Source organism: Salvia hispanica, chromosome 2 (assembly GCF_029641045.1).
Source record: "Salvia hispanica isolate PSC_SH4W2 chromosome 2, Shi_PSC_v1, whole genome shotgun sequence".
Taxonomy (NCBI): domain Eukaryota; kingdom Viridiplantae; phylum Streptophyta; class Magnoliopsida; order Lamiales; family Lamiaceae; genus Salvia; species Salvia hispanica.
In genome coordinates, this window is record NC_142693.1 from 44170405 (window position 1) to 44190242 (window position 19838).

General features: G+C 32.6%; 1 pseudogene; it reads left to right on the plus strand.

The window, feature by feature from the left end:
- The first annotated feature begins 17140 nt into the window (after positions 1 to 17140).
- On the plus strand, positions 17141 to 17727 carry LOC148932485 (putative leucine-rich repeat receptor-like protein kinase At5g05160; annotated as a pseudogene).
- The last annotated feature ends 2111 nt before the right edge of the window (positions 17728 to 19838 follow it).

A 19838-nucleotide genomic window follows, 5' to 3' on the forward strand; every position in this document is an offset into this window, starting at 1 on the left:
TAAGCAATGCAGCCTATATATATATAATATAGGTCTATATATATGCGCGCGTGTGATTTGTCCACAGTATGCAATCATGGGACATATATGAGCTGGAATTTCACAAATTACAACCTACTGTTTAGTTTTTTATTTATAGCAATTTATACTGTTTAGATACATGCTTTGATTTGGATTTTCCCACAATTTTGTGAATTTAATTCTTAAATACACAGACTTAGCATAATTTTTTATTATGCATTTTTATCACTTTGTGATGAAATTGAAATTGACTTGATAGCTGGAATTTGTGTTTGAGGTGCGAACTAGGGGCTATATGTAGGTTGGATCAGGTCAACCTCATAACGACTCAATCCAATATAATACTAATGTCTAACACAATTCGACCGGTTAAGAAATTTTCAATTGAAACACAAATTTGATCCGTTGTCTTCAAATCCAAACATGACCCACATGCAACATAAACTTGTTAAATGAAATTTGGAGAAAATTAGAAATAAATGAATCATCTGTACTTAATTAAGGATAAGATATGAAATATATTTGAAAAATTCACATTGGAAAAAAGTTAGACTATCGTCAAAACGGAAGCGAGCACCTAATACATACATTGTAACTACACTATAAAGCGGACAAACAAATCTCTTTTTTTGAAAAGAAAAGTTATATTCGGCATAACACTTCTATTGCATTGACGCTCTAATTTTTTCCCTTATTTTCCATCATTTTCTCTTTCTACTATTTTTAATCTAAATAGTTATGTTAACCTTTACAAATAAAAAAAATGTAATAAAGTCAACTTTTTATTTATCCAAAAATTTATATAGAAGGGTCAAATATTTTCTTATTTATATTAAACAATTTAAATTTTAATGTTATCAAAAGATGTCGTTTCATAATGCACAATATATTCGATTTAAATTTTTTTGCCATATTTATATTTATAACAAATATTATAAACCACAATATATTTGATAATTAAAAATTCACAATTATTTTTATCGAAATCATAATAAAATTTATATTACTATTTTAAATTGAGAAAATAGCTATTTAAATTATGATATTAGGTTAAATTTTGGTTAATCACATTTGTATGTACATTGATATCTTGATATTCAAAACAAAATTGTTTCAATGAAATAAGAAAAAAAATGTTACCTTTTTATATTTTATGGAATAATTAAAAATTTGACCTTCTCATATAAAAATTTTAAGATACGTAAAAGTTGACCAGGTTAGATTTTTTAAATAAAAGTTAAGACGGTTATTTATATAAAAAATTAAAGAGGGATAAAATACAAGAGAGATTACTATGAAAATAGCTTCTCTCTTCCTATGGACTTATTTACTTTATAGTGATATATTAGGAAATGCAGTATACTGGTGATCCCTCCGATTTTCAACTTATTAGCCTTTTTTATTTATTTATTTATTTATAATTAAGCAATAATTCAAGACATTTTAGCTTTATTGACTATTTTGATACATATAATTATAAAATAACAATTCATATTATATTTTTTTATATTTGGATGTTCAAATCATACCAGTGCTATAGTTATTATTTGATAAAATGCAATTATAATTTTTGGTAAGTTCTCACCAGTTTCACAAAACTTGAAAACATGTACTCTCTCTGTCCCATAACAAAATATGCAATTTTAAGGTTGGTATGAATTTATAATGTGTAACTGGTAAATTAAGAGAGGAGTAAAAGTTGTTAAAATTTAGTAGATATGATGGGATCTATAAATAATTATAAAGTAAAAAAGGAGGAGGAAAAAGTTGTCATAAATAAGTATGGACTATTTATATAGGATGGATAAAAAAAGAAATATGACATATTTATGTGGGATGGAGGGAGTAAAAAACTACAAAGTTTTATATTTAATATAAAACGAAGTCTTTTTTTATGACACTCAAAGCTGCATTTTTCAATAAATAAATATTTATCTTTTCTTTTCTTTCTTTTAGTTGTCCATTTATTTAATTTAATTTAACAATACTCATTTTTTCCCTTAAAAATATAGACATATTATACCCACCATTAAAAACTAATAATAATATTTCTACATAGGGCTGTTAAAATGGATATCGGGAATTGGATACCCGATATCTAAACCCGAAATATCGGGTAACTGGATACCCAATACCTGATTTTTCGGGTCTCGGGATCGGGTTCGGGTATAGGATTTTTGGATTATTGGGTATCGTGTACCGATATCCGATCGGGTATACCCAAATTATCCGATTTTTTTAATTTCTTTTAAATTTAATAAATTATGTATCTATTTTATTATTTAAAAATCAAATGTACTCCCAAAATCCTTCACTCTTAAGTCACATTTAGGGTTAAGGTATGAATTGTGATGTTTATTATGGATGATAATATGAATATTTTATTTCTATTAATTTGTAGTAGTTTTTTTTATCTTAAACTCGAACTACTTCATGTTTGTATCAAATTCAAACTACAAGTTTGTATTTCTGACTTGTAGTTAATTTTCTTAAAAAAATAATTAAAAAATATTATAAAAAAATCTACAATCAGAACTAGATACCCGATTTTTCGAGACTGGATACCCGAGTCGGGTACCCGAAATTTTCGAATCGGGTATCTGCGGGTACCCAATTTGACATGCCTATTTCTACCACTAACACTATTTTAACTACTCTATTCATCATCTCTATTATTTTACCAATTGTGCATTAATTCTCGTGCCGCTCCAAATATCTCCATTTTTCAGCGTCACAGAAGACATCATTTTGTACGTATATAAATAAAACGATTAAGAAAAACTTAAATTCATAGTTTAATATTCCGTTTTCTAACCTTATTCTAAGAATTTGATTAAACTGGATAATTTAAATAATTACTAATAATAGGGCGGAAGATCCGATCAAATCATTTAAAACAAGACTTTTCCTCATATTCCATATTTTATCTGATATAAAAAAAGATCATGTGGTCTTTAGATTAATACTCATGTATGACTAATGAGTTTGTCATAAGATTAGATGAAGAAATTTATAAGTCTTGCACATGTTAGAATATTTGATTAGTGGTTGCCTAGTATCTCAAGTTGCCTAATTTCTCTATACTAATATTTTTCACATACGATGTTACGCCAGATATATCATTGGCTGACAATTTTATAAGTGACAATTTTGTAAGTGTAAGTCATTTTCATAATTATTTTTGAGGGCAAATATTTAATATAAGTCTATTCTCGCTATCCACCTCTTGCACCTTTAGGGCAACCCATATCCATCATATTATTGTGTCCAGGCACGTCTCATAATTAATGTTATCAGTAATGTATGTTTATGTATGTATGATATCAATTATCAAATGTATGTGCCTGTATGTTTTATCCTCATGTGCAACAACTTCAACTTAGTTAATGGTGTGTCAATGCGAGGTGTAATAATTGGTATTGGATTCTACGTCGCCAATGTAGTCTCTCCATTCCTAAAAATTTTGTCACTTATTTCCTTTTTCATTTGTCTCTAAAATTTTGTCACCTTTCACTTTTACCATTTTTTGGTAGTAGACTCTACACTCCACTAACTCATTCTCACTCACATTTTATTTTAAAACTAATATATAAAAGTAGGACCCACATGCCACTAACTTTTTTAACTCACTTTCTATTATATTTCTTAAAAACCCAAAATGGTGACGAATTTTGGAGGACGGAGGGAGTAAGGTGTAATTATAGGTATTTGATTCTAGTGGTATATTCACTCAAGTTTAATTAATCAATCCAAATATTATACAAATTACAAGAATATAAGAGTAATTATAGTACTTAACGTTGAATTATTTAACTTGAACGAAAAATGAGAGCATGTAAATTCATTTTTTAGTTTTGATCAAGACTGTTTTAAATTAATAATTTAAAGCACCTAAAAGAATTTTAAAATAAAGAATGATAGATATAATTAATCAAAAGATTCAAGACATCTGAAAAAGCTTAACTTCCTAACATTGAACATGTTAATTAGTTGGCTAACTATTAGATAGCTAAATACATACCAATAAGCTAATTTTCGACTTTTAAAGATCCTACATATGCGTGGGAAACTAAAACTGTCTACTATTTCATTCCACAATTCCACTATCACAACCACAATTCCACAATTATCTCAGGAGTGTTCAGTTTCATAGATGGATTTGGTTGGCAAAGTGTTGTGATGGGATATGGAAGTGGGTTCGTAGCTGGGATTGGAATTGGTTATATGATTATAAGAAGTGGAAGGCCAAGATGGTTAGTGGAATTCTTTTTCGGAGTTGGTTACAAATATAAGATGAAGAAGAAACGCAACCGGGCTGCACCAACACGCAGGGGAACTTGATGGAAAGCCATTAAGGGTTTAGTTTCTAGTGTTTGATTTGAAACTATTGCTTGTGTTTTAGTCGTGTTTTCTATTTCCTTTTACCTTTACTTCTAATATAGTTTGTGATGTATTATGCCAATATGTTCTTTACTTTGAAAAGCAAAATCTGCATTACAGAAAAATTGATGAGTAAAACTTTGGAAAATTTAAAATAAATAAACATTCCATTTCAAATTTCAAAATACACCCACCACCATTTCACTGTCAATTTTTTTGAAGCATGAAGTTACAGTTTGTAATAATTTTCAAAATTCGAACTATAAACTAGGTTTGCATCATAAATTGTAAAAGAATGTTCTTTTATTAAATTCCTTAATTATCGCCGACAAAATAGTACTCTTTATCAATTTCCATTATTTAGCATATTCAGTCGAACTAATTACAAAGACCATTAGCTTATAACTCTATCGAACAGCTCACGCTATAGGTATTCAATGAGTGGCTCACTTGACAAAACACTGTAACTGAAGAAACCAAATAATTTCTCCAGGCTCAAAATAAAATTTTACTTTTTTCACCAAATATTTTTTCTCCAGACCCAAAATAAAATTCTATTTCCATGGTTGATTTCTTTCTATGGGCCCAACTACCGATTTCTAACTTACATACACCAATAATTAAATTATTTTAAATACTGCTCAATGCTCTTATCATTTAAGTCTAGATTCATGAGAATATGAGATTACTCAGTTTTATCACTAGTGTCATGGACTAATGAAATGATTGTTTATTTATCTTTTACTAAAATCATAGCAAATTTCATCTGATAAAATGATAACCAAGACTGTAGGGGTGTATAATTAAACTCAACTTACTAGAGATAATATAATTCGTTGGATGGTGTATACAAAATAATACAGTAGAAGATACAATATGAGATAATTCGAAATAATATTTGTTTAGGATAAATTTAGTCATATGAGTGAAGATAGGTTAAATAATCATGAAATAAAATGTAATTTTAGATTGTAGAGACAAATCAAGATACATTATTACGGAATAAACTTTTGAGAAAAATGCAACTAAACACAAATAAATTAGACACGATATTTCATAAATAAACATGATAATCGAACAACCCCTTATAAATCAAAATCAAATAGTACATATAATCTGATTACATCGTGACAAAATCAAAATCACAATCATAATTATTACTCTAGTAGATATGCCTTAATTAAGATCACTTTCACCGACTTAGTCAAGTACTTGACTAATTCTTATTAGAGGCATATTAATAATCATGGCATTGAAATTACCTTATGTATTCCCATTTGTTACAACGACCTTATCATATACTATCACAGACGCACATGTATAGATAGGTATCATAGCTCAATCTCAAAATCACTACACCTGAAAATTAAGCCCGAAATGGAAAAAACTTTTTATTTTCTCCTCCTTGCTCTACTCATACAACTTCACTATTTGATGAATTATACCTCAGCTAACACCAATATCACTACACACGTTTATCGTTATTTATTTTGTTTTATACATTTAATTTGATATTATTACATAAAAAAATATTGTTGGTATTTTTAATTTTTTTACATTGTTCACAAAAATTAATGCTTGAGTTATCCCGATTATTCATTTTTTATGACTTCAAAAGAATTTAATAAAATGACAAATCGATATATTTAACCGACAAGGTCTCGAGACCTTGTTGGTTCAATAATATTTGCAACATCATAGATCATGGTATTTGTTGCTCTACCATCAAATATCTACTTACGAAGTACTCCCCCGTCTCAAGGAAGATGACCCATTTCTTGGGTGACATGAGAATTTATGCAATTTTATTTTGTGTTTAAACTGGAGGGAGTAAAATAAGAGAGAGAATAAAGTAGAGCTAAAGATGTTTCTATTTTTAGTAATGAGTCATTTTATAAATTGGAATAAACTAAAAAGAAAAGTAAGTCACCTTCAATGGGACGTAGGGAATCAATATTTGTCATTACATTCTTCAATTGGACGGAGAGAGTACTATATTTGCCATTACATACTTCGGGGACTAAACGACAATTAGAGATCTTTTCTAGCAATTTTCACATTTTATGCCTTTTCTGCCTTAAATAGGATCCATTTTATATTTTTCCATATTACATAGGTTTTGACTGAAAATCACAAAAAGAAGGAGGGACCAAACTGTGATAACTGATTCTTTGGGGGATTTAACACCAAATCTTCTGAGCAATTTCATGGGATTAGGCATTTCACGATCAATTGCGATCCATATGTTTCGGAGTTAGATTCACACTTCATCTAATGTTTGAATTTGAGAAGGGTATTTAGAGAGGACAGGTGATGCATATATTATTAATCTATAATGTTTCCGCAAGTGCATGGTATAGCTATGACAAGCAATAGTATTGTATCTATTAGGGTGTGTTCGATTGCCAAGATTAAATTACATGATTAAATATGTATCATGTTTAGTTTATAAGATTAAATCCTACAACTTAATCTCAGATGAATAGTCTCATTATAATTAGTCATAGTCTCTCTCCTCCAATTAAAATAATCCCATAACTTAATTCTAGATGGATAGTCTTATGATTATTAGTCATAGCAACTGAACGCCACATAAGACTACTTCTCTAATCCTAATTACTCCAATTTGTTCAATTACATTGAGCGTGTTCTTGGAGTTCGAAGGTGTTAGTGGCTAGTAATGTGTAATTTGTTCTTTTCTTTATTATATGGCTTTTGGTGACTTGATTGGGATAACCTTTATTGAAATTATCCCCTTTTTACTATAATTACATAATTAAATGAAGGGGAGTGAACAATTGCTAACTCATAATTTAATTGCTAATTATAATTAATTTAAGGCCATAAAGTTTTAGAAAACGTGTGGTCTACAATTTGCCACATATAATTTCGTTTTTATTAATAAAATAAAAAAAGATGAAAAAAAACTCCAAATTAGGGTTTAATTTGGATGAAAATGTAATATCGTGTTTCGAAAATATCAACACAATGCTTTGAGAATGTCAACACAATGCTTTAAGAATGTTAACCCATTGCTTATATTGACATTCTATATGTATTATATTGACATATTTTATATAGTATGTTGACATTTCTGCTGTACGGAAAAATTAATATTTTTTTTATTTTTTTTTCAAATTTTGACGTCAGAACATATGCATGTAGGATATCGTTGGAATCCTTATAAAATTATCTTTAATTTGATATATGTTATATGAATTTAAAGTTTTGGGATTTCTTTTAAAAGTTAGTTATAACATGTAGTTAATTGACATTAATACCACTATTGATATTTTTTGGAATTAATCCTATGGCCTTATTAACGTTTTTTGTTGATCGTATTGACATTTCGGGATTGATGATCTAGGCCTTTAATTTGAATATCTAATGACTATTATTTAGTTGTAGTTAACAATTAAGTATTGAGTTAACAATATAACATTCCCCTAATATGCAAAATGTTAAATCGGTACAAAAAGTTTAAATTTAAAACATTCTACCATGTGTGCTAGACGTTAACTCTTCCACCGTGTGTGCTTAATTAGGCGTGTTGTGAACTCTTTAACCAATGACGGAACCAGAAATTGAAATGAGTCGGAGCTGATTTATTCTAAATAATATTATTATTTAATAAAATATTTAATTTTATATACTCCATATGATATATTTATATCCCACCTGTCTCCTAAAAATAGAATTTATTTTCTTTTTGATTCGCTCCCGAAAAGTAGGAACTTTTGATTTTAGGAAATATTTCTCTCTGTAAAGGTGATTCATTTTCCAATAACACACTTTTCTTTCTATCTCTCTCCTACTTTATCAATTTAGCATTGCAACTCATACAGTTTCAAAAGTTTGTATTTTTAGGAGACGGAGGGAGTAATATTTATGAGAAAACCGGATAACAATTTTACTAAAATTCAATAATTCGTCATTCTGAAATTCATAAATCACAAATTAAAAACTAAGTTCCTACCTATTTAGTTCTAAAATAATAAATTAACTTATAATTCACGCATCACTTACATAGTGGATAAGTACTCTTATAGTATAATTTTAGATTGATTAAATAAATAAACAAATCACTATTATAATATAATAAATATATATTTTTAGATTGAATAAATAATTAAAAAATAAGCACATGTGTAATTTTATATTAATAAAATTTGAGTTTGTAAATGAAAGCAATTGTTTTTACATTTAAATAGGAAGTACACGCAAACTACCTCCGTTCCGCAAATGGCGTATCCAGGATTTTCAATTTTGGGGTGCAAAAAATAATAAACTTAAAATTTCAAAATGTTTCTAAATTTTTTTGTTTCGTTGTTATGTTTTTTCAGTTATTTATTATTTTAAATAAAATCTTTATCGTTATTTATTTTTTCAAAAGACTTTATTTTAAATAAAAATAAATTATTTTAGGGTATCACGTAAATTATACATTTGAAATACAAATATCCATGTTTTGTTATTTAGTAATATATAATATAGATATGAATATAATGAGGATTATGAAATTTTTTTAAACGACAAAAATAAGCAAATCACTATTATAATATACTAAATATATATTTTTAGATTGAATAAATAATTAAAAAATAAGCACACGTGTAATTTTATATTAATAAAATTTGAGTTTGTAAATGAAAGGAATTGTTTTTACATAAATACACGCAAACTCCCTCCATTCCGCCAGTGGCGTATCCAGGATTTTCAATTTGGGGGTGAAAAAAATAATTAACTAAAAATTTCAAAATGTTCTAAATTTTTTTGTTTCGTTGTTATGTTTTTTCAGTTATTTATTTTTTTAAATAAAATCTTTATCATCATTTATTTTTTTCAAAAGACTTTATTTTAAATAAAAATAAATTATTTTATAGTATCACGTAATTTATACATTTGAAATACAAATATCCATGTTTTGTTAATTAGCAATACATACTAGGGGAGTGATCAATTGCTAACTCATCATTTAATTGCTAACTACAACTAATTTAAGGCCATAGGATTTTAAAAAACGCGTGCTCTACAATTTGCCACGTGTAATTTTCGTTTTTATTAATAAAATAAAAAAAGATAAAAAAAACGCCAAATTAGGGTTTTAGATGAAAATGTCAATATAGTGTTTCGGAAATATCAATACAATGCTTTGAGAATGTCAACACGATGCTTTAAGAATGTTAACCCATTGCTTATATAGACATTCTACATGTATTATATTGACATATTTTATATAGTATGTTGACATTTCTGCTTTACGAAAAAATTGAAAAATTTTTGAATTTTTTTTTCAAATTTTGACGTCGGAACATATGCATATATGATATCGTTGGAATCCTTATAAAATTATCTTTAACTTGATATATGTTATATGAATTTAAAGTTTTGGAATTTCTTTTAAAAGTTAGTTATAACTAAACATGTAGTTAATTGACATTAATACCCCTATTGATATTTTATGGAATTAATCCTACGGCTTTATTGACGTTTTTTGTTGATCGTATTGATATTTCTTGGTTGATGATCTAGGCCCTTAATTTAAATATCTCATGGCTATTATTTAGTTGTAGTTAGCAATTAGGTATTGAGTTAGCAATATAACACTCCCCTATAATATAAATATGAATATAATGAGGAGGTTAGTTTTATAAATATGAAGGTTTTTTTAAACGACAAAAAAATATACTCCCTCCGTCCCAGAGAAGATGTCACACTTGGGAAATGGCACGGGATTTTAGGAGATGTTATTTTGTGTGTTAAGTGGTGAGAGAAAATATAATTTTATAATTGATGTGAGAAGGAACTTTTTCCAAAAGAGGAAATGTGACATCTTTTGTGGGACAAACTAAAAAGGAAAGTATGACATCTTTTGTGGGACGCAGGGAGTACTTTATATTAGCCATAGTATCTACTCCCTCCGTCCCCGATTAAGAGTCACACTTTTCCATTCGGTCCCACATTCACATTCTACTAACTCACTTCACTCACATTTTATTATAAAACCAATATAAAAAAGTGGGTCCCACATCACACTAACTTTTTTAACCAACTTTTCTTTACATTTCTTAAAACCCGTGCCCGGTCAAAGTGTGACTCTTAATCGGGAACGGAGGGAGTATTAAAAAATAGTCAGTGAAGATTGAATATGAAACTAATGAAAGAATACAAAATTAACTTATAAAAGAGCAAGTTGGTGGTTAAACTAATAAATGTATTTGTTAAAAAACAAAATAATTAATGAAACTTAAATATGAAATGAGAACAAAATAAAATTGAACTGGAGGTGATATGGATTTAAACAAAGTTAATTTGGAGAAGAGAAAGTTTAAGTACTACTCCCTCCGTCCCGGCTAAGATGACACATTGCTTAGCCGACACGAGATTTTAGGAGTTATTGGTTAAAGTGTTTAATTGGATAGAGAGAAGGTGGGTGTAGATATTAAAGTAGAGAGATGAAGATAGATGTATATTTTAATAGGAGTGAGAAAAAATGGCTGAATGTACTAATTGGAGAGAGAAAGTTACCAAAAAAGGAAATGTGTCATCTTAGTTGGGACAAACTAAAAAGGAAAACGTGTCATCTTAAGCGGGACGGAGAGAGTAATATTTAAGAATATGACATGTGCTCAGTAGGTATCGAACTGAGGGCTGTGACTTGAAGGTAGACCCAACTTACCGCTGGGCCACCAACGGTTTAATGAAACTAGGACTAAATAATATATTAATACACAAAATTTTGGGGGTACAGGGGGTATACGCCGCTGCGTTCCGCGGTGGTAGAGACGTTTCTTTCTGGCACGTGATTTAAGAAAATTTGTGTTAAGTGGGTTAAATAAAGGAAGAATAAAATAAAAAGTGAAAAAGGTAGAGAGATGAAGAAAGAATAAATTAAGAGAGAGTAAAGTAAGAGATAAGAAATGTGTTGACTTTTGATATAAAAGGAAATGACTCAACTACTATGGAACGCACCGAAATGACAAAATGACTCAACTACCGCGGAACGGAGGGAGTACTAGAAATTGTAGTACTTCCTTCGTCTCCTCATAGTTGAGACGAAATTTTTTGGCACTGAGTTTAAGAAATAGATGTTGAGTGTGTTAAATAAATAGATAAAAATGTAATAAAGAGAATAAAGTAGAAAATAAATAAAGTAGAGGGAATAAAGTAAGAGAGAGTAAAAGTGAGAAAAAGTGTTACTATATATGGAAATGACTCAACTATTAGAGAACTTCTCGAAATAGAAAAATAACTAAACTACGACAGAGAACGGAGGGAGTAATACATTTCCGTTCGAGAAAGGGAATTGAACAAATAGATCCACTAGCCTCTGTTATAGACTGTTCCCTCTACTTTATTTTTATAATTTCTTCACACCTCCCCAAAATCTCAAGCCCGCCCTTCTTCTTCATCTTTTATATTTCCATTTAAGACACAAACTCACAGTACTTCGGACGGCGTCCATGGCAGCAAGGGTCTGGCCGTCTCTAACTACATGGATTACAAAATTTACTCATTACATATTATTTTGCAAAATAATTGGACCATCTCTCCTTTGCAATTGGAAGCTGACTAAAGTAGCCAGTTTCCTTTCTTGTGTAAGTAAATAAATTATTAAAGTTGAGACTTCAGCGCTCAAACTTCAAACACATTTATGTTAGGGTTAATTTATAAGTATAATCTAATTAGAGAATGTTGGTGCGAGAGATGGAATCAATCGAACAAACAATAAGATCAAATCGGAACAAGAAATCAGAAACTTTATTGATAAAGCAGTAAACCAATCTTGAAGAATCAAGAATACATTCTCTGTTCTAGGGTAGAAGTAAAAACTGAAATTGGGGAAAAAACAACGAAGCTGTAAAGCTTTTTAATGCTAGTCAACTAAAACAGTCAAAGACAAATCAACGGCTCAGATTAGATTGATCAATAGGCTTTGATCCAACGGTCCCTGAACACTCTTGGCTATTTCCAGTTGCATTTGACAGCCTACACTTCAAAACCCCATTTCTACTTACTCCTCCACACTCCAGCTGAATCTGCAGCACAAATGAATGGCCAATATAACAAATCTCCACTTTGGCCTTTCATCCCAAACTTCATTCCTTTCTGCATAACCCCACCAATCTCATGCACAGTTCAAATTTTTCCTTTGCTAGAGGCTTGGTGAGCATATCAGCAGGATTCTCTGTTGTATCAACCTTGAAGACTTCAACTCTTCCCTTTTCAATCTCTTCTCTGATGAAGTGATGCCGCACATCAATGTGCTTGCTCCTTTCATGAAAAACCTGGTGTTTGGCTAAGCTAATTGCACCATTATTGTCACAACCAATGGCTACTGATTTCTGCTCCACCCCAAACTCTGATGCAATTCCCTTAAGCCAAAAACTTTCTTTCACAGCCGCAGTTAATGCCATATACTCAGCCTCCGTTGTGGAGAGAGCCACTACACTCTGGAGGCTGGACTTCCAGCTCACTGCTCCACCAAAAAGTGTGAAGATATAACCGGATTGGGACTTCCGGTTGTCAAGATTGCCAGCATAGTCACTGTCACAGTATCCAACAAGAGCATCACCTTCCCATTCCTGATTTCCACTTAACAATATTCCATAATCTCCAGCTCCCTTCAAGTACTTGAGAGTCCATTTCAGAGCCAACCAATGTTGCTTTCCATGGTCTGCCATGAATCTACTAGTCACACTGATGGCTTGAGCTATGTCAGGTCTAGTTCCAATCATGGCATACATCACACTCCCCACTATATTAGCATACGGGATAACCTCCATTTCCTGCCTTTCCTGATTATTACTCGGCTTCTGCTGAACAGAGAGCTTGAAGTGCTGAGCAAGTGGTGTTCCAGCTGTCTTGACATCATCCATCTTGTATTTCTCAATTAGCCTTCTGATATAGTCAGCTTGATTGACCCAAATTTCCTTCTTTTCTCTGTTTCTTACAATATTCATGCCCAATATCCTACTGGCACTTCCAAGATCCTTCATGTCAAAAGCCGAACTCAAATCATCTTTCACTTTCTGCACCTCCTCTCTACATGCCCCTGCCACAAGTATGTCATCAACATATAACAGTAAGTATGCCACCACTTTTCCACCCTTCCTTTTGATGTACACGCATTCATCATACTTGGATCTTTTGAAACCATTCCTCAAAATATGCTCATCAAATTTCTTGTGCCATTGTCGGCTCGCCTGCTTCAAACCGTAGATACTCTTCTTCAGTAAGCACACTTTATGTTCTTCTCCAGCCTTCACAAAACCTTGAGGTTGTTGCATGTATATAGTCTCTTCTAAATCTCCATGTAAAAAGGCAGTTTTCACATCCAACTGCTCCAGTTCCCAATCCATTTTGGCCACAACTGCTAGGAGAATACGAATGGATGTGTGTTTCACTACTGGGGAGAAAACTTCTGTATAGTCTACACCTTCTTCTTGGGTAAACCCTCTGGCCACCAACCTGGCCTTGAATCTTATTTTCTTATCATCAGCAGATTCAATCTTTCTTTTAAAAATCCATTTACAGCTGACTATCTTCCTCCCCTCAACTTTATCCACAAGCACCCAAGTCCCATTTTCAATTAGGGACTCTATCTCCTCAATCATTGCCTTCAACCACAAATCCTTCTCTTTACAGTTCATTGCTGCATTGTAAGACTCAGGCTCTGAAAAGACCATCTGCTCAGCCACACATAAAGCAAAATATAGCAGTTCTGAATCAACATACCTTGCTGGTGGTTTCACACCCACTCTTCTAACTCTATCTCTTGCCAGCTGATAGTTCCTCAGATCATCTTGATTGCTAGTCTCAACCTCTCGATCATCATCATTCTCCATCCCCTCTTCTTCCTGCCCAGTTGACTCATGCTCCACCTCAATTCTAGAAGTAGACTCATGCTCCACCTCAATTCCAGAAGTAGACTTTTCCTGACTTTGCTGAGCATCTTCATTCACTGACTTGAATGGCATTTCTGATTCAGAGAAGATAACATCTCTACTGATGACAATCTTTTGCCTTCCCGGCTCAACGCACCAGAGCCTATAGCCTTTAACACCAGGCTGATACCCCAACATCACACACTTGACTGCCCTTGCATCCAATTTACTTTGCTTCAGATGTGCAAAGGCCTTACAGCCAAAAACTCTGAGATGAGAATAATTACCATAATCCCCATACCATCTATGATCAGGAGTATCACCTTCAATACTTGATGAAGGACACATATTCATAAGCTTCACTGCTGTGGCAGCAGCCTCAGCCCAGAACCTCTTCTCCATTCCAGAAGTGAATAACATGGACCTTACCCTCTCCAATATTGTTCTATTGGCTCTTTCTGCCACACCATTCTGTTGAGGGTTCATGGGAACCGTTCTATGCCTTTTGATTCCATTCTCATGGCAGAAACTTTCAAATTCCTTTGACAGGAACTCTAACCCATTATCTGTTCTTAAACATTTAAGCATACAACCCCTCTCATTCTTCATCAAGTTACACCATTCCTTGAATTTCATAAATGCCTCAGATTTCTCCTTTAACACATACAGCCAAATCTTTCTAGAATAATCATCTATAATTGTCATATAGTACCTTCCTCCTCCCACAGAATTCACTGGAGCAGGCCCCCATAAATCGCTATGAGCATAATCTAAAGGAGCCTGAGAGTTGTGTTTACCTCTAGGATATGGTAACTTCTTTGCCTTGGCCAATATGCACTCCTCACAAGACTGAGCATTCTTATCTCCTGCTCCAGCTATCAGCTGCTTCTTGATCAGTTGGTCTACACTACCAAAAGCTGGATGGCCTAACCTCAGATGCCACAATTTGATGGGGTCAGCCTTGACTGCATTTGATTCACCAGGCTTCACCACTGATGCATCTAGATAGTATAGGATTCCTCTTCTTTCCCCTCGGAGAATAACCTCCTTACCCTTGCTAACCTCCATCTTTCCACCAAAAGAGCAGAATGAACACCCTTTGCTATCAAGAACCCCAAGTGAAATCAAATTTCTTTTAACCTCGGGGATGAATCTCACATCAGCAAGAACTATGATCGATCCATCAGCTAATCTCAGCCGGATATTTCCTACTGCTTCAATTTTACAGACCTGGTTGTTCCCCAGCACCACTGACCCAGTGGTCTCGGATAAGGATTCAAACCATCTCTGCAACCGGAGTCAAGGATCCAAGAACTCTGCTCCATCTCTTCCATCACATTCAAGATATGAGAAGCCTCAGCTTCCTGGACACAATCAGAGCTATTCTTTCCCTGACTTGCTTCCTCAGCTTGCTTTCTCTTCCAAGCATAACAATCCCTTTTTAAGTGGCCTGGCTTCTTGCACCAGTGGCAAGACCTTGTTTCTTTTGAATCCTTCGAAGTTCCCTTTGGACCCTCATGATCCTTCTTGAAACTCTTCTTACTCTTGAATTTCTTGATGGTCAGACTTTCAGAGATTGGTTCCTGACCCTTAGCATTTCCTTTCTGTTGCTCCTTAGCTCTCAAAGCCGATTGAACTTCCAACAGAGTGATGGTGCCTTCTCTCCCGGACATGATGGCATCTCTCAAATGATCGTAGGATTTTGGTAAAGCATTAAGCAGCAAGATCGCCTTGTCCTCGTCACCGATCGTCACATCGATATTTTCAAGATCGTCAACGACCTTACCGAAATCCTCCAGCTGCTCAAGAATCCCCTTATCCTCCTGAAATTTGTAGGAGTACAAGCGTTGTTTCATGAGTAGCCGATTGGCGAGGGATTTTGTCAAATACAAACCCTCTAGTTTCTCCAAAATCCCAGCTGCCGTGGTCTCCTTAGCAACTTCCCTCAACACTTTATCACCAAGACACAAGACAACTGCGCTATGAGCTTTAGCAATTACCTCTGCCTTTTTCGCCACCTCCTTTTCGTCGGCGGCTTCCTTCTCCTCTTTCTCATCCGACTTACCCCCACCGGTTGACAGAGCATCTGATAGCCCTTGTTGAATCAACATCGCTCGCATCTTCATGCGCCAGAGAGCGAAGTCATTCTTTCCAGTAAATTTTTCAGCCTCAAAGCGAGACGCCATAGCTCGATCCAGATCCCCTACTTCTCAGCTCCAAAAAACTCTCTTCCCACAGACGGCGCCACTTGTTGGTGCGAGAGATGGAATCAATCGAACAAACAATAAGATCAAATCGGAACAAGAAATCAGAAACTTTATTGATAAAGCAGTAAACCAATCTTGAAGAATCAAGAATACATTCTCTGTTCTAGGGTAGAAGTAAAAACTGAAATTGGGGAAAAAACAACGAAGCTGTAAAGCTTTTTAATGCTAGTCAACTAAAACAGTCAAAGACAAATCAACGGCTCAGATTAGATTGATCAATAGGCTTTGATCCAACGGTCCCTGAACACTCTTGGCTATTTCCAGTTGCATTTGACAGCCTACACTTCAAAACCCCATTTCTACTTACTCCTCCACACTCCAGCTGAATCTGCAGCACAGATGAATGGCCAATATAACAGAGAAGCTTCCCTCATTTCCCATTAATGAGACACCAAATATGACTTTATTTGATTTATAGTTCCTTATATATAGTCTTTGTCGCCGTTGACTCCAAAATTCTACCTTTAATATATACGTGTAAAGGGCCTTTCCACATCAAAGTAGCCATTTTTTCTTCTTAGTTGTAAAGCATTATTTCAGTTTTGAATAAAGGGAATCCCCCAATTGGCACTCTACATTTACAATATGGAAAGAGTTTCACCATTTCTGCTACTCTCTCTGTTCACATTGTCTTCTCTTCTTGGCCTCCTACTACTCATCAAATCGATACTGATGAATCTGCACTTCTTGTTTTTAAATCCTGCATTACTTCAGATCCTCACAATTATTTGAAAAATAATTGGACTGCTGGGACCAATGTTTGTGCGTGGAATGGAGTTACTTGTGATTCACTTAATAGTAGGGTAACTCATGTATATCTCCAAAGTATGGGACTCGGAGGCAGCATTCCACCAGAAATCGGAAATCTTTCTTTTCTTGTTTCTTTAGTGCTGACTGAAAATTCTTTTCAGGGTCCCCTACCAAAAGACATTTGCAGCCATAACAACCTTCCAAGACTCAAAGAAATTCAACTATCTAAAAACAAATTGGATGGGGAGATACCACTGAGTTTGGGTGAATGTCCACAACTTGAAACTCTTGACTTGTTCGACAACAACTTTGGTGGACAAGTGCCTACACAAATTGGGAACATCACAGGCCTTGAGAGATTAGACCTTAGTTGGAACAATCTAAGAGGTATGATCTTATATCTATGCTCAGAATTTAGCTAATTCGATTTTCTTTTGGATATATATTATGAAACGACTTGATAATGTCATCTTTCTTGATGCTCTGTGTTTCAAATTCACCACTTGTTTTTACAAAAATATTGACAATATGTATGGAAATATTTTAAGGAAAAACTGTTTATTTTTCATCGATGTCATATGCTAGGTAAATTGCCAATACTTTTCCTACATATTTTTTTACTTAGGATATACTCCCTCCGTCCCCCATTAAGAGTCACACTTTTCCATTTCGGTCCGTCCCCAATTAAGAGTCACACTTCATTTTTACCATAAATAGTAAGTAGGTCCCACATTCCACTAACTCAACTCACTCACATTTTATTATAAAACCAATATAAAAAAATGGGTCCCACATTCCACTAACTTTTTCAACCAACTTTTCTTTACATTTCTTAAAACCCGTGTCCGGTCAAAGAGTGACTCCTAATAGGGGACGGATGGAGTATTTTCTAGTGGGGATATGATTATGATTATATAAATTGCCTATATACATTACATATACAACGTCACGTTAAAAGCATATAGTATTCAATCCACAACTAAGACCAATCCTATACCATTAGATCTTAAAATGAGTGTATGAGATTAAATCTCACGGATTTCAATAAATAGTAGATAAAATATCAACAAAAGGGTAAAATAGTCAATATGTTATAACATAATAATTTTCACGTTTTTTTATATCAACATAGTGCGTTACGAATATCAACACAGTGACATGAGAATCTCAACACAAATACCAGAAAAAATCAACACAGTTTTATTGGTATTGTACATGTATTATATTGAGATTTTTTTATGCATTTATTGATATAATATATGATTATCAACCGATACGAAAACTGAAATAAAAATTATAAAATTTCATCATCCGATCATCGTCAGAACATATGCAATTGAAATCTCGTTAGAATCATTATGAAATTACCTTTAATTTGATATATTTTTTATGAATAAAATATTTTTAATCAAAAGAGTTACGTAAATTTAAAATTTTAAGATGATATTGAGGGGAGAGAAAGTGGTTAATTTTAACTACCTAATATATAAGAAATTGACATTAATACCCTTTAAGTTTATTTAATAATTTTTTATTTAAAATATAATACACTTGACATTATTTCAACCATTAGATCTATTAATCTAATGGCTAAGATTTGGTCTTACTTTTTGGATTCCTAATTAGTTAGCAATGGATCATAATCCTACATATATATATATATATATATATATATATATAGAGTTGTGATCAATGTCGAACCAATTTTAAAGACCGAACTAGAGATCAAATCTGGGCTATTAGATCTAGTTTTTTTTATGAGATTTGTTGCTGTGAAAATTTTTTCGGCTTCTTTACAAGCTCATTTTACTTCATTGTATAGGTTTATTACTTCATTCTGTACGTAATACCTTGAACTACAACATGTTTTTACTTGCTTCCAGTAGGTTTTGAAATGATTCAACATATGCTTAATTCAAATTCATTGACGTGGGTTTTTGCTTGATTAACATTTAAAAATGCAATTTATTCAAGTAAGTTTATTACTTCATTCAGAAACATTATTACTTCATTGGATAAGATTTTTACTTCATTCCAGTAGGACTTCAAATGCTTCTACACATACTTCATTCCAATAATTTATTACATTATTCCATGTGATTATTAAACCATATTAGCGCTATGGCGGTGGTGATAGATATTTACGTACTGGAATGAAGTAAAAACCTACTGGAATGAAGTAAAAACCTACTAGAATGAAGTAATATATTCTGGAACGAAGTTAAATCTTCGTAGCATGTTAGTATGACTTATTTACCTTCGGATGAATTAAAATAGGCTCGTGATGAAGGCGAAAATAATTTATAAATTTATGTATCTTATCCATAAAAAAATAGATCTAAAAGCCCTAATTTGGTAGGGTTCGGTGGTTCGGTCTTTAAGAGTGGATTTGTGGATAATGAGACTCTCTCTCTCTCTCTCTAGGGAGTATATATATATATATATAGGGATATGATTAGGTCCATAAGTGAAATTCTGTAACCATTGGATCCTGTAATGTAACCGTTAGATTAATGCCACGTGTCACCTAATA